Source organism: Oryctolagus cuniculus, chromosome 9 (genome assembly GCF_964237555.1).
Source record: "Oryctolagus cuniculus chromosome 9, mOryCun1.1, whole genome shotgun sequence".
NCBI lineage: Eukaryota > Metazoa > Chordata > Mammalia > Lagomorpha > Leporidae > Oryctolagus > Oryctolagus cuniculus.
Window position 1 is genome coordinate 112477 of NC_091440.1, and position 14956 is coordinate 127432.

Here is a 14956-nt window from a genome sequence, read left to right on the forward strand (position 1 = left end):
TGGCCCAGTCTCTGCGATCTCTGGCTAGCTCTCTGTCTGGACAGAGACCTCCAAATCGTGCGCACGTGGGCTCTGTTCTCCGCTGTTTAGCCTCCCAGCTGCTTGTGGAGACGTCCTGCCTCTGGCTTGGCCCCGTAGAGGACTGACCTCTAAACCGTCTGCTGAAGTCCGGGACAGGGGACGCCTTGACCGAATTTCAGTAGATCCGGGCTACCAGGGAGTCCATGGGCTCTGGCCAATCCCGAGGGTGGGACTCAAAATGCCTCCTGGCCTGCCTCCTAAAGAACTTGAAGAAACTGGGACTGGCCCAGGACCTACGGAGTAAACGCCTAATCTTCTACTCCACCCAGGCATGGCCTAATTACCTTGAGAATTTCTGCCGCAGGGAGAGAAAATGGTCAGAGGTCCCATATGTTCAGGCTTCCTGAGACCTCCGCTCCCATCCTACCCTCTTCTCTAATTTCCTCTCTGCCTGCTCCACGGCCCAGGTCTTGCTGGCCAAGATCGGGCCCCTACCTCCTAAGGACGCCTCTTCTGTGTTACTGCTGAACTCTCCACCCTCCACCTTTTCAGACCCTCCTGAGTTCCTGGGGATCCCACAGCTAGCCAGGAACCTCCCGCCCCCATATGCGCATTCTTCGGCCCCCATATGCGCATTCTTCGGCCCCCACCGCCACTTCCTGCCTCCCCCCCCCACCCCCGCAGCCATTGCTGGAAGCCAGGTAGCCATGTGGCCCAACCACTAGTGTCAAGCTCCCTACCCCCATCCTAATGGGATTCACTGCTCCTGCTTCCCTGGCCGCCCTCTGGCAAAGTTTTAAAAGGACCTGTTCCTTTGAAAATATTGCTTTGTAACTTGCTGAACTTATTTTTGCAATTTATTTTAACAGGTTTCCAGGTAATCAGTACTCAATGAAACAGCAATGGGTAATTAGTACTTGTTTTAGATGAATGCAATTTTAATTTTAATTGAATTCAAGTAGAGATATATCATATCAGCATCTTAAGTCATTTAGGCGTAACTGCTAATTTATTGTAAACTCTTGTATACTCAGCATGCTAAATTTGTGTTAAAAATGTTATAGAAATGTGCATTTGGTAAGGAAGGTTAAAAGGAAAGAGTTATTTTGAATAAAGAAAGGACAAGGTTTGTAAGATTGACTTCATCCTGATGGCTAGTTTACTCTAGACTGGAATGGAAATGATGGAATATTTCAAGTAAGTTGAAGAGGGTGTGTGGAAGTCACAGAAGGTTACAAAAGAAAGAAATCTTGGATCTTAATGAGAAAGCCACAGAGGCCTAAAGAGTTAAATGTTCTGTAAAATCCTACAGATGCTTTCAAAAATGCTATGTGAAGTAAGCACGTGCCTCTTGTTGAATTTATAATGAGTTTATAATTTTAAACGTGGCAACTGAAAGTCTTTTGTCATCCACAGTTTTATATATCAGATTTGCTGCTCATAAAACTAAAGCATTGTTGGTTCTGTGCTTAGCTGTCCTCCTATAGGTTCTGATGGACTTTTTCCAGCCACATCTATTGTATTCAGTACTTTGGGATGGCGCTGTAAACAGATGAAGCCAATAATGTATTATAGGTACGAACTGAAAGTATGGTTAGCTGAGGTTACTAAGAGCAGAAAGTAATTTGAATCAATTGGTAAATTAAAAAACAGTTAAAGAGTTTAAAAAGCTAGTATTGACACTGCTATATTTGTTATCTAATGATTGAAACTGCTTTCTAAGTTTTCATTTGATATTGCTATTGTCAGGAAGTGATCTGGGACTTGAGCACCCCCTTGACTTGCATCCTCTGGTCTGCTTTAACAAAAACCAGGAGGAAGAGAAAGCCAGGCATCAGAAATGTGAATGTAGGTGGCAGCCTATTAATGGCTGTTCTGTACAGTGGTCTGCCCTCAAGGAGACCCAACCCACTGCAGTGGCTTTCAATGTGGTGAGCCTGGGCTTCAGCAGAAATTAGCTTGTGAAGAGCCCTGGCAGCTCTGCCAGCCAAGAGTTGGATCACTGGAAATGGAACTGCCCTGGAGTCGAAGGACTTCAGGTCAGAGCCACAGATCTTATTGGCTCTAAGCTGAAAAGCCATTCACTCAGCCCAGCTTCCAAGGTGACCACTGCTGTTGAGAGGGGACAGCCAAGTAGGGTCAACAACATTACAGGCAGAACTGTAAATTTCCTGTTAGAGATGCCACCTGCCTTTACCTATCCAGCTCTCCTCCCAGACCAGCTGGGTAACGAAAGTCAACAGAGTGCCTTCCCCAAGAAGGTTCATACCTACCTTAGGATGTACCCTATGTGAAGAGATAGATAAGTCTGGGCCTCTTAACTTATAAGCCCACCTATACTCCAACATCAATGGCTCTACTCCCAACATGTGTGTACTGATGGTCCTCTCCTGTACTTAATTTGTATGATTATTCAGAATTTCTCTACAGACAAACCCCTCTACTTGCAAAAGTCAAGTGGTCTTTCTCCTGGTCTCAGCTGGGATCAGATTTAAACCACGTCCATCGGCCAGCACAGCGGCTCAATAGACTAATCCTCCACCTAGCGGCGCCGGCACACCAGGTTCTAGTCCCAGTCGGGGCGCCGGATTCTGTCCCAGTTGCCCCTCTTCCAGGCCAGCTCTCTGTTGTGGCCCGGGAAGGCAGTGGAGGATGTCCCAAGTGCTTGGGCCCTGCACCCCATGGGAGACCAGGAGAAGCACCTGGCTCCTGCTTTTGGATCAGCGCAGTGCGCCAGCTGCAGCGGCCATTGGAGGGTGAACCAACGGCAAAGGAAGACCTTTCTCTCTGTCTCTCTCTCTCTCTAACTGTCCACTCTGCCTGTAAAAAAAAAAAAAAAAAAAAAAAAAAAAAAAAAACAAACACGTCCATCAAACAATCCTCACAAGGGTCCAGAGAACCCCTCATTTCCTCTCCTCTATGAAATCCTTTCATTACCTGGTTAATGCCACTCTTAGGATCATCGGTTGCTATCTCACCCTGACTTATATATTACAGTGTCTACGTAAGTGTTTACAGCAGATGATAATAGAATGAACGAAGGCCTTCAGCAACCAGGCGGTCAACCAGATGCTTCTCCATCCATACATTCCTGTCCCTGCGGAGCCCTAAGATACCCCCAGCAGGCCCCTGTAGATGACGTCCCCAGTCAGCAGGAAATAGTCAGAGAGACTCATCGTCGCCCCCTTTCCTATCATCAAAAGGTTGGGATGGTAGCTTTGGGATCCTCATGGAAGGAAGGCCTATACTTCCGGGAATGGAAGTCCCTGCCTGTACTTGCGGGGAAGAAAGTCCTTGTCAAGGTCCCTGCGGGTGCCTAAAGGTCAACCAATGAGGATCAGACCCATCTCAACCTTTAACTCCCATGCCCTGAATCTATAAAAGGAGCCCTCCCAACCTCTGATGTGCGACTTCCCCGGCCCCGCTCTGTTGGGACCGTGGAACCTCGCCCGGGAGCGGAACCCCAATAAAAGCCTGTGAATTAATTGATTTGTCTGCCTGGGAAGATCTGTTACACACTGGACCTTACATAGTGCTGGTTCACTCCCCAAATATCTGCAATGGCCTGGACCAGGGCCACAGCCAGGAGCTGGGAACTCAGTCCAGGTTTTCTGCAGTAGTGGCAGGAACTCAGTTACTTGAACCATTCCTGCTGCCTGCCAGGATCTGCATTGGCTGGGGACTGTGAGTTAGGGGCAGGAGCGGGAATTAAACCTAGGTTCTCTTATCTGCCAGGCCAAACACCTGCCCCTGAGTATCTCTTTCAGAAAGTGTTCCTGCATGTAAACTTTCTGGATATTTGCATGACCAAGTACATTTTTATTTGCTCTTGTAACTTAAGTATAGATGAACTGAATATAGAATTCTAAATTAAAATAAGTGATAGGTCAACCGGGGTCTAGAATTCTGCATTGAAAATACTTTTCCCTCTGAATTTTGTCTCTTAGCATGAGAGCTGCAGATGAGAATCTTGTGCTAATTGGCATCAGTCCCTTCCAGGTTATGGGAATCCCTCTCCTTCCCCTCCCCACCCCACCCCACCCCTGCTTTTGAGACTCTCTTTTTCCCAGGAGTTCAGAAAATTCACAAGGAAATGGAGTCTCATTCTTCTAGCCCAGCCCTCATTGGGCCCCTTCAGTTTGTAGACTTGAACCTTGCCTCAGCAGAGGCATTTGTTCCTTTGTTATTTAATCCCTGTAGTTCTTATTATCTCGTCTAGACGTTATGGTAGACAATTTTTTAAAACTTGTCCCCAGGCTCATGACTTAGTATTTTTCTTGTTTTTGCCTTCATTCACGGAGTGGGGAAGACTGCGTTGACGCGATTTAGTGAACTTCGTGTTCAGGAACTTGATCTTGATCTTCATCCATGCCTATTCTGCTCTTCAGTTATTTATTTTTTTTTTTAATTTATTCAAGAAGGAAACAGAAACAGACAGAACTCCCATTCACTGGCTTACTCCTCAAATGCCCATAAGGGCCAGGGCCAGGGCCAGGAGCTGGGAAAGCAATCTAGAAATCCCTTGTAGGTGGCAGGAACCCAACTACTTGAGCCATTACTGCTGCTGTTAGGTAGGAAGTCAGAAATTTAGCCTATGTATGTGTGAGAAGGGCCTGAAGCACCTGCTGCAGAGGCTCCAGAAGCCCAGCATCTTGCACTTCAAAGTCCTGCCCAGACCCTGATAACCTCCCAGGTAGTCCTGCCCCCCTCCACACACACACCCACACACACCCAGGAAAGCTCCCAGGAGAATTCTCTCCTCAGGGCCAAATGGGTTACCTGACCTGATAACAGGGGCCAGTAAAACCTTCACAGATGCCCTAAGGGAAACCCCTCTACTGGGGTGGGGGGCAGCAAATCTGGGGAGGAATTTGCTAATTTTCACCTCACAAAACCTTCTGATAGAACTCTACATCCTTTGTCCTGGAAGAAAGAGACCTGGGTAAAACAGACTCCCTTACAGACTAGGGAGTCCAAACAGACTGCATGCTCAGCCCTCTCTCTGCTGAGCTGGCTGCCTGGCCTACCCAGGGGTATTCTCTCCATTAAACCATGTAACCTCGCTCTCTGTCCCTTCCATTCTGATGGATGCCCTATTCCCAATAAAACCTTATCACTTCAGAAAAAAATGCATTTTTGCCTGGCTGCAAAATGGCCTGTGTAAGGATGTTCACTATAGCACCATCTGTAATAGTAAAAGGTTGCAGACAATTTAAAGACCCCTCAGGTAGGAAACTAACTAAGTCACAGTGCTCATACTGCTACAATGGAACACTGTGCAGCTGTAGAACAAAGAAGCCCCAGGTGTATGGACATGAAACACTCTCCAAGATAAAGTAAATGAGAAAAGGCAGTTATATGACAGTGTTATTGTAGCCTCCTATTTGGGTTGTTAGGGTTTTCAACCATGATGGAGAATGACAACTGTTGCCCCCCCTCTTCGTGGAGGAACGACACAGGACCCTGCGCTGTTCTTTTGTCTGCTCGGCCCTCCCCGGGTTTGCTGCTGGTTCTTCCCGGGTTGGCTACCGTCCCTTCCACCTCCGTGGAGGGGCGGGCCCCCTGCCACTTTCCCCACTTCCGCGGGGGAGCGGCACACCGCCGGCCGGCTCTCTCGGGGGCTGCACAGGTGTTCCTTCAGATAGATGTTCCTGGTGCATGTTGTCTCTCTCCTCCTTTATAGTCCTCTTCTACCAATCCCAACTCTGCTACCCACACGCCGAGTACGCTGCTCTCCTCCAATCAGGAGCAGGATCAGCTCCTGCAGGTTATTGGTCGAACTGGAGGCACCTGTGTAGAAGTTGTTTACTCCTCTCCCAGCGCCATATTGTGGGAGAGCAGATGCATAGAATAAGTCTTAATTCCAGTAACTTAGCCTAGTCCGAGTTGCTCCCCACAGACAACCAAGACTGTTAGGTAGGAAGTTAGATATGAGCTTATGTGTGTGTGACATAAAGGCCTAAAGAGAAGACCTCTATCCAGCATATGCATCTACATCTCAAAGTCATCCTGATAATGTTTCAGGGGTAGCCCAGTGTTCCCATTCTGCCCTGCCCCCTTCTACCTGATAACCTGCCAGGTGGAGGTCCCCGCCCCTTCTGCCTGACAAATCTTCCACAGTCTCCCAGAGAGCAGCCTAGTATCTGCATTTCAAATACCCTACTCCGGATGGATCCCCATTCTCTAGGGGACCCTGCTCACCCTTTGAACCCAGGATGGCGCCAGCTAGGCTTCCTCCTGTCTGATACCTTCAAGGGAAAACTCAGATAGGAGCTTCTTAATATTTACATCCATAAAATCCTTTGTTTCAGGAGGAGATGTGTGAAGACAAAGACTCATCTCCTTAACACCCCCCCCCAACCAGACAGACTGCGCTCAGCCCTCTGCCTCTGCTGAGCTGTCCACCTGGCCTGCTAGGTGTAATCTCTCCACTCAACCATGTAACCTCACTCCTCCCCCAGTCCGAGCGACTGCACTCTCTCTCAGGTCCTGTCTGGAGAGGTGCCCATCTGTTCTTGCAGATGTCCCTACCTTAATAAACTTTGCTACTTTTTACTTTCCGCTACTCTGTCTCATGCCTGAATTCTTTCTGCGCGAAGACAAGAACCCTCCATTCTCCGGTAACAAGACCACGCTGAGCAAAGAAAGAGTTTTATTAGGGTGAAGAACTGGTGGGAGCAGCCTCAGAGGGAGAGGAGCTCGGGCTCACGCGTACTGCTGGGGCTTTCTAGAGAACTTGTGTCAAGGGAGGAGGGAGGGAGGTGGGAGATGAGTTGGAGCAGCTGAACAGAGGGATGTGGGATGTGGGCTGGAGCAGCTGGAGAGGATGCCAGATAACATGAGACAGAGTGCTCCTGACACAGGGAGCCTCTGGGGCTGCCTGATTTGTAGCTGTGGCTATAAAGGTTTTAATTGGGACTGGGAAGCACAGGATGCCTCCCTAATTTGTAGCTGGAACAATTTGTGGGAATGGTGAGGAAGTCAGATATGAGCTTATGTGTGTGTGACAAAGGCCTAAGGAGACAGTTAGGTCTAGCATATGCATCTCAAAGTCATCCCTATAACATTTCAGGGGCAGCCCAGTATTTGCATCCTGCCCTGCCCCTTCTACTGGATAACCTGCCAGATGGGGGTCCCCGCCCCTTCTGCCTGATATCTGCATTTCAAATATCCTGCTCCTCCAGGGGGTCCTGCCCATCCTTCCTCAGATAGGAGTTTTTTAGTATTTACATCCATAAAGTCTTGTTTCAGGAGGAGATGTGAGAAGACAAAGACCCATCACCTTAACACCCACCCCCACCCCCACCCTACACCCCACCCCACCCCCAGCCTTAACCGGACTACACACTCAGCCCTCTGCCTCTCTGCTGAGCTGCCCACCTGGCCTGGCCAGGTGTACTCTCCACTCAACCATGTAACCTTGCTCTCCCCCAGGCTGAGCAATTGGACACTCCCTCCCAGGTTCTGTCTGGGGGGGTGCCCATCTGTTCTTATGGATGTCTCTTCCCTAATAAACCTTGCTATTGGCGAACGCCATGGCTCACTTGGCTAATCCTCTGCCTGCGGCGCCGGCATCCCAGGTTCTAGTCCCAGTTGGGGCGCCGGGTACTAGTCCTGGTTGCTCCTCTTCCAGTCCAGCTCTCTGCTGTGGACTGGGAGGGCAGCGGAGGATGGCCCAAGTGCTTGGGTCCCTGCACCCGCATGGGAGACTGGGAGGAAGTACCCGACTTCTGGCTTCAGATCAGCGCAGCGCTGGCCCTAGTGGCAAATAGGGGAGTAAACCAATGGAAGGAAGACTTTTCCCTCTGTCTCTCTCTCACTGTCTATAACTCTACCTATCAAAAAAAAAAAAAAACTTGCTATTTTATTTTCCACTACTCTCTGTCTCATGCCTGATTCTTCATTGCATGAAGACAAGAACCCTGCCATTCACCAGTAACTGTAGGACAACTGAAAGGACTGGCATGGTACAGTGCCTTCAGGCAGGAGTGGGAGAGACACTTCCCTGGGATATCTTGGATATCTTTTAATGTTTTTTGGAATTCAAATTCTGTACGTATATTATTTTTTAAATATTTGTTTATTTGAGAGGTAGAGTTACAGACAGAGAAGGAGAGACAAAGTTTTTCCATCCACTGCTTCACTCCCCAAGTGGCCACAATGGCTGGCACTGGGCTGATCTGAAGCCAGGAGCCAGGAGCTCCTCTCTCTGTGACTTTCAAATAAATAAATAAATCTTAAAAAAAAAAGGGCAGCGAGTCAGATGTTAGGTAGGAAGTCAGATATGAGCTTATGTGTGTGTGACAAAGGCCTAAGGAGTTGACATCTAGTGTCGCTCCCCCTCTTCGCGGAGGAACGACACAGGACCTTGTGCTGTTCTTTTGTCTGCTCAGCCCTTCCCGGGTTTGCTGTTGGTTCTTCCCGGGTTAGCTGCCGTCCCTCCACCTCCGTGGAGGGGCGGGCCCCCCTGCCACTTTCCCCACTTCCGTGGGGGAGCAGCACACCGCCGGCCGGCTCTCTCGGGTACTGCTCAGGTGTCCCTCAGGTGTTCCTGGTGCATGTTGTCTCTCTCCTCCTTTATAGTCCTCTTCCACCAATCCCAACTCTGCTACCCACATGCCGAGTACGCTGCTCTCCTCCAATCAGGAGCAGCTCCTGCAGCTTGTCAAGTTGGTGAGAGGCAGCTGTGTAGAAGCTGTTTACTCCTCTCCCAGCGCCATATTGTGGGAGAGCAGATGCATAGAATAAGTCTTAATTCCAGTAACTTAGTCTAGTCCGAGTTGCTCCCCACAATCTAGGTCCAGCATATGCATTTCAAAGTCATCCCAATAACCTTCCAGGTGCAGCCAGTATCTGCCCTTGAAACATCCTGCCCTGCCCCTTCTACCCAATAACCTTCCAGGTGGGGATCTCGCCCCTTCTGCCTGATAACCTTCCAGGTACAGCCCAGTATCTGCACTTCAAACATACCCCATTGCCAGCCAGGCTTCCTCCTGTCTGATAACTTCAGGGGGAAAACTCAGATAGGAATTTTTCGTATTTACATCCAACCAGACTACGAACTCAGCCCCCTGCCTCTCTGCTGAGCCGCCCACCTGGCCTGGCCCAGTGTATTCTCTCCATTCAACCATGTAAACTCGCTCTCCCCGAGTCTGAGCGACTGGGCCCTCTCAGTTTCTGTCTGGAGAGGTGCCCATCTGTTCCTACGGATGTCCCTACCCTAATAAACCTTGCTATTTGCTTTCTACTTACTCTCTGTCTCACGCCTGAATTCTTTCTTGTGCAAAGACAAGAACCCTTGATTTCTCCAGTAACAACAGAGAGATCTTCCATCCCCTGGTTCACTCCCCAAATGCCTGCCAAGAGCCAAGAACTCAACCTGGATCCCTCAGAGAGTTGGATTGGAAGAGGAGCAGCCAGGACATGAACCAGTGCCCGTATGGGATGCTGGCATTGCAGGCAGAGGCTTAGCCCACTGTGCCACAGTGCTGGCCCCGAATATTAACTTTCTAAAGTAAATGCAACTTTTATAAATATAAATCCTAGGGGGCCAGCCGTGTGGCTCACTTGGTTAATCCTCTGCCTGCAGTGCTGGCATCCCATATGGGCGCCGGTTGGAGTCCTGGCTGCTCTACTTCCCATCCAGCTCTCTGCTGTGGCCCAGGAAGGCAGTGGAGAATGGCCCAAGTGCTTGGGCCCATGCACCTGCATGGGAGACCAGGAGGAAGTACCTGGCTCCTGGCTTCAGATCAGCACAGCACCGGCCGTGGCAGCCATTTGGGGGGTGAACCAATGGAAGGAAGACCTTTCTCTCTCTCTCTCTCTCTCTCACTGTCTAACTCTGCCTGTCAAAAAAAAAAAAAAAAGAGCATAGTGATACTGATATCAGAATTGACCCCCTAAAATATATATGAAAATGTGGCACCTTAAAGTTCCCCAGAGGTCGATTCTGGGGTGCCACATATGTTACTGGAATTTGGGGTGCCATATGATCTCACCACCCTTATTAATAAATCTCCAATATTAATAAGCCCGAGAGGGTTCTTGCCTAATATTTAGAGAAGAATTCTAAATACTGGCATAAATAAACGGGGCAGCATGGTACATTTTAAGCTTTTATTTAGTGAGAAAGATGCATAGGAGAGTGAGAGCTTTATGCAAGAGAGAGGGGTAAATCTGGGTTCATACTGAGTACCAGGAATCAGCCACATGGGGGAGCATCTAGGCCAGGAAGCCTAGGGCAGGTGGCCCCAAGGCCACACACCCTGGAGGCATAGCACTACAGCCAGCCTCCTCCTGGCTAGGGCTAGGGCTAGGGAAAAGAAGAGGCTGGACACACTGTGTCCCAGGCTTTTAACCCACTTCCAAAGGGGAGTGGTTAATTAACCTGATTGGCCAGTAGGCACACAGGTGTGGCCAGATAGGGGCATGAGGTCACACAGGGACATAGCGAAAGTATCAGGTAGGGGGTGAAGTCACACAGGGACATGATGAAGGCATGGTCTTCCAGCTCACAAACCTAATTAATTTTTACCTGTATGTCTGCCTACCTCAATACTTCCTACCATACCCTCCATCCCTCCCTCATTCCCACTTTCCCTCCTTGTCCTTTCCTTTTTATCTTTATAATGACATATTTTCAATTTTCTCTATTATTACAAGCTTATCCCTACAATAAATGAAGAATTCAACAGGAGGTAAGTTAAAAAAATGAGTGTTCCTCAAGAGTATAGACAAAGGCTATAAACAATAATGAAATGCCAAAATGTTAATTTTGCTGATATATGTTATAATTTTTGGACTCTGTGTATTAGTTACCACAAATCAGGATTTTAATGGTGGGGTCATATGATAGATCTATTTTCAGATTTCTAAGAAATCTCTATATGGTTTCCTGCCAACAGTGCATTATGGCACCAATTTCCCCACACGCTCACCAGCATTTGTTACTTTTTGATTTTTGAATGATAGCCATTCTTAGGGGGATCTCATTGTGGTTTTCATGTGTGTTTCCCTGACAGCTGGTGATCCTGAGCTTCTTTTCATGTGTTCGTTGGCCACTTTTATTTCATCCTTTGAAAAATGCCTGTTTAGGGGCCGGCACTGTGGCACAGTGGGTTAACGCCCTGGCCTGAAGTGTCTGCTTCCCATATGGGTGCTGGTTCAAGACCCGGCTGCTCCACTTCCCGATCCAACTCTCTGCTATGGCCTGGGAAAGCAGTAGAAGATGGCCCAAGTCCTTGGACCCCTGTGCCTGCGTGGGAGACCTGGAAGAAGCTCCTGGCTCCTGGCTTTGGATCAGCACAGCTCCGGCCGTTGCGGCCAATTAGGGAGTGAACCTCTCTCTCTCTGCTTCTCCTCTCTGTGTGTAACTCTGACTTTCAAATAAATAAATAAATCTTTAACAAAAAAAAAAATGCCTGTTTATATCTTTATCTCATTTCTTACTTGGAGTGTTGATTTGTTGTTGTTGAGTTTCTTGAACTCCTTATATATCCCAGATATTAATGCTTTATCAGGTATAGGATTCACAAATATTTTATCCTATTCTGTCAGTTGCCTCTTCATTTGATTGCATGTTTCCTTTGCTGTGCAGAAGATTCTTTGATGTTTGTCAGTTTTTACCTTTATTGCCTGTGCTTCTGGGTCTTTTCCAAGAAGTCTTTGCCAATGCCAACATCTTGTTGTGTTTCCCCAATGTTCACTTCTAGTAATTTGATGATATCAAGTTGCAGATTTAGATCGCTGATCCATTTTGAGTTGATTTTTGTATAAGCTGTAAAGTTGGGGTCTTATTTCAACTTCTGCATGTGGAGATCCAGTCTTCCTAGCACCATTTGTTGAAGAGACAGTCCTTTCTCCAGGAATTGATTTTAACTTCTTTGTCAGATAAGTTGGTTGTAGATCTTGGATTGATATGGGGATTCTGTTTTGTTCCATTAGTTGATATGTCTATTATTCTGCCAGTACCAAGCTGTTTTTATTATAACTGCCCTGAAACATGGCTTAAAATCTGTTATTGTGATCTGTCTAGCTTTATTTTTACTGCTTAAGATTGCTTTAACTATTCAGGGTCTCTTGTGATTCTTATGAATTTTAGGGCCATTTTTTCCATGTCTGAGAATGTCTTAGGTGTTTTGATTGGGATCCCATTTAATATGTAAATTGCTTTGGATAGTATGGACATTTTGATTATGTTCATTCTTCCAATTCATGAACATTGAAATTTTTTCTCCCTTTTTTGTGTCTTTTTTAAATCTCTTTCCTTAATGTTTTATAATATTCATTATAGAGATTTTTCACATCCTTGGTTAAATTTATCCCAAGGTATTTAAATTACTGTAACTATTGTGAATGTGACTACTCTTAGAAATTCCTTGTCAGCCATGGCATTATCTGTGTATACAAAGGCTATTGAGTTTTGCAGGTTGAATTTATTTCCTACCACTTTGCCAGATCTGCTTATGAGTTCCAATAGTCTCTTAGTGGATTCTTTTGGTCCCCCTGTATATAGAATCATGTCATCTGCAAATAGAGATAATTTCATTTCCTTCTTTCCCATTTTGTATCTCTTTGATTCTTTTCCTTTTCTTGTCTAATGGCTCTGGCTAAAACTTCCAGGACTATATTGAATAATACTGGTGAGAGTGGGCATCTTTGTCTGGTTCCAGATCTTATTGGAAAGCTTCCAGATTTTTCCCATTCAATAAGATACTTGTGAGGAGCAACTGGGAGCAACTCGGACTAGACTAAGTTACTGGAATTAAGACTTATTCTATGCATCTGCTCTCCCACAATATGGCGCTGGGAGAGGAGGAAAGAGCTTCTACACAGCTGCCTCCAGTTCAACCAATAAACAGCAGGACCTGCTCCTGATTGGAGGAGAGCAGCGTACTCGGCGTGTGGGTAGCAGAGTTGGGATTGGTGGAAGAGGACTATAAAGGAGGAGAGAGACAACATGCACCAGGAACATCTATCTGAAGGAACACCTGTGCAGCCCCCGAGAGAGCCGGCCGGCGGTGTGCCACTCCCCCGCGGAAGTGGGGAAAGTGGCAGGGGGCCCGCCCCTCCACGGAGGTGGAAGGGACGGTAGCCAACCCGGGAAGAACCAGCAGCAAACCCGGGGAGGGCCGAGCAGACAAAAGAACAGTGCAGGGTCCTGTGTCATTCCTCCGCGAAGAGGGGGAGCGACATAATGGTGCCGTGACTCGGATAGGAAGCCTAGGCAGGGTTTAGTGTCGTTCCTCCATGAAGAGGGGGAGCGACATAATGGTGCCGTGACTCGGATAGGAAGCCTAGGCAGGGTTTAGTGTCGTTCCTCCGCGAAGAGGGGGAGCAACATAATGGTGCCGTGACTCGGATAGGAAGCCTAGGCAGGGTTTAGTGTCGTTCCTCCATGAAGAGGGGGAGCGACATAATGGTGCCGTGACTCGGATAGGAAGCCTAGGCAGGGTTTAGTGTCGTTCCTCCGCGAAGAGGGGGAGCGACAATACTGACTGTGGATGTGCCATAAATTGCCTTGACTGTGTTGAGGAATGTTACTTCTATACCCAATTTGCCTAAGCTTTTCATCATGAAAGGGTATTGTATTTTACCAAATGCTTTCTCTGCATCTATTGAGATAATCATATGGTTTTTGTTCTTCAGTTTGTTAATGTGATGTACCACATTGGTTGATTTGCAAATGTTGAACCATCCCTGCATACCAGGAGTAAATCCCATTTGGACCTGGTGAATTATCTTTCTTATGTTGTTGGATTAGATTGACTGGTATTTTGTTAAGGACTTTTGCATCTATGTTCATCAGGGATATTGGTCTATAGTCCTTTTTTTCTATGACTCACTGTTAATTCAGGAGCATATCATTCAGTTTTCATGTGTTTACATATTTTCTAGAGTTTCTAAAGTTGTTAATTTCCAGCTTCATTCCATTGTGGTCAGAAAAGATACATGGTATGATTTCTTTTTTCTTTTTCTTTTTTTTTTTTTTTTAAGAAAGCTGAGACTTGCTTTATGGCCTAGCATATGGTCTATCCTGGGTATAGTTCCATGCACCAGTGAGAAGAATGTGTATTCTGTAGCTGTGGGATGAAATATTCTGTAGATATCAGTTAGGTCCATTTGGACAATAGTATAGATTAGCTCTCTTGTTTCTTTGTTGATTTTCCATCTAGTTGGTCTGTCCATTGATGAAAGTGGGGTTTGCAGTCCCCCATTACTATTTTTTTTTAATTTAATTTTATTTATTTGAAAGTCAGGGTTACACAGAGAGAGGAGAGGCAGAGAGAGAGAGAAGGTCTTCCATCCGATGGGTCACTCCCCAGATGGTTGCAACAGCCGGAGCTGCATCGATTCGAAGCCAGGAGCCAGGAGCTTTTTCTGGGTCTCCCATGTGGGTGCAGAGGCTCAAGGACTTGGGCCATCTTGTACTGCTTTCCCAGGCCATAGCAGAGAGCTGGATTGAAAGTGGGGCAGCAGCCAGGTCTTGAACTGGTGCCCATATGGGATGCCAGCACTGCAGGCAATGGCTTTACCTGCTATGCCACAGCACCAGCCCCAATAATTTACATTCAAGGTTATTATTGATAAGTAAGTTTTGGTCCTACCATTTTTCCATAAAGGTACCTATTGTTTGTTTTGGATTTCCTTTGAAGCTTTACTAAATTTTTTTTGCCTTCACATACTTTCACAATGTTGGCCATTTTTCTCTGTTTCTATGTGTGGCACATCCTTAAGCAAGTATCACCACCCAAGCACCTGTTTCAAATTAAATATCAGCCTTCATAGGCCGGTGCTGTGGTGCAGTGGGTTAACACCCTGGCCTGAAGCACCGGCATCCCATATGGGCGCCGGTTCTAGCCCCAGCTGCTCCTCTTCCAGTCCAGCTCTCTGTTATGGCCTGGGAAAACAGTACAACTAGGCTAATCCTCCGCCT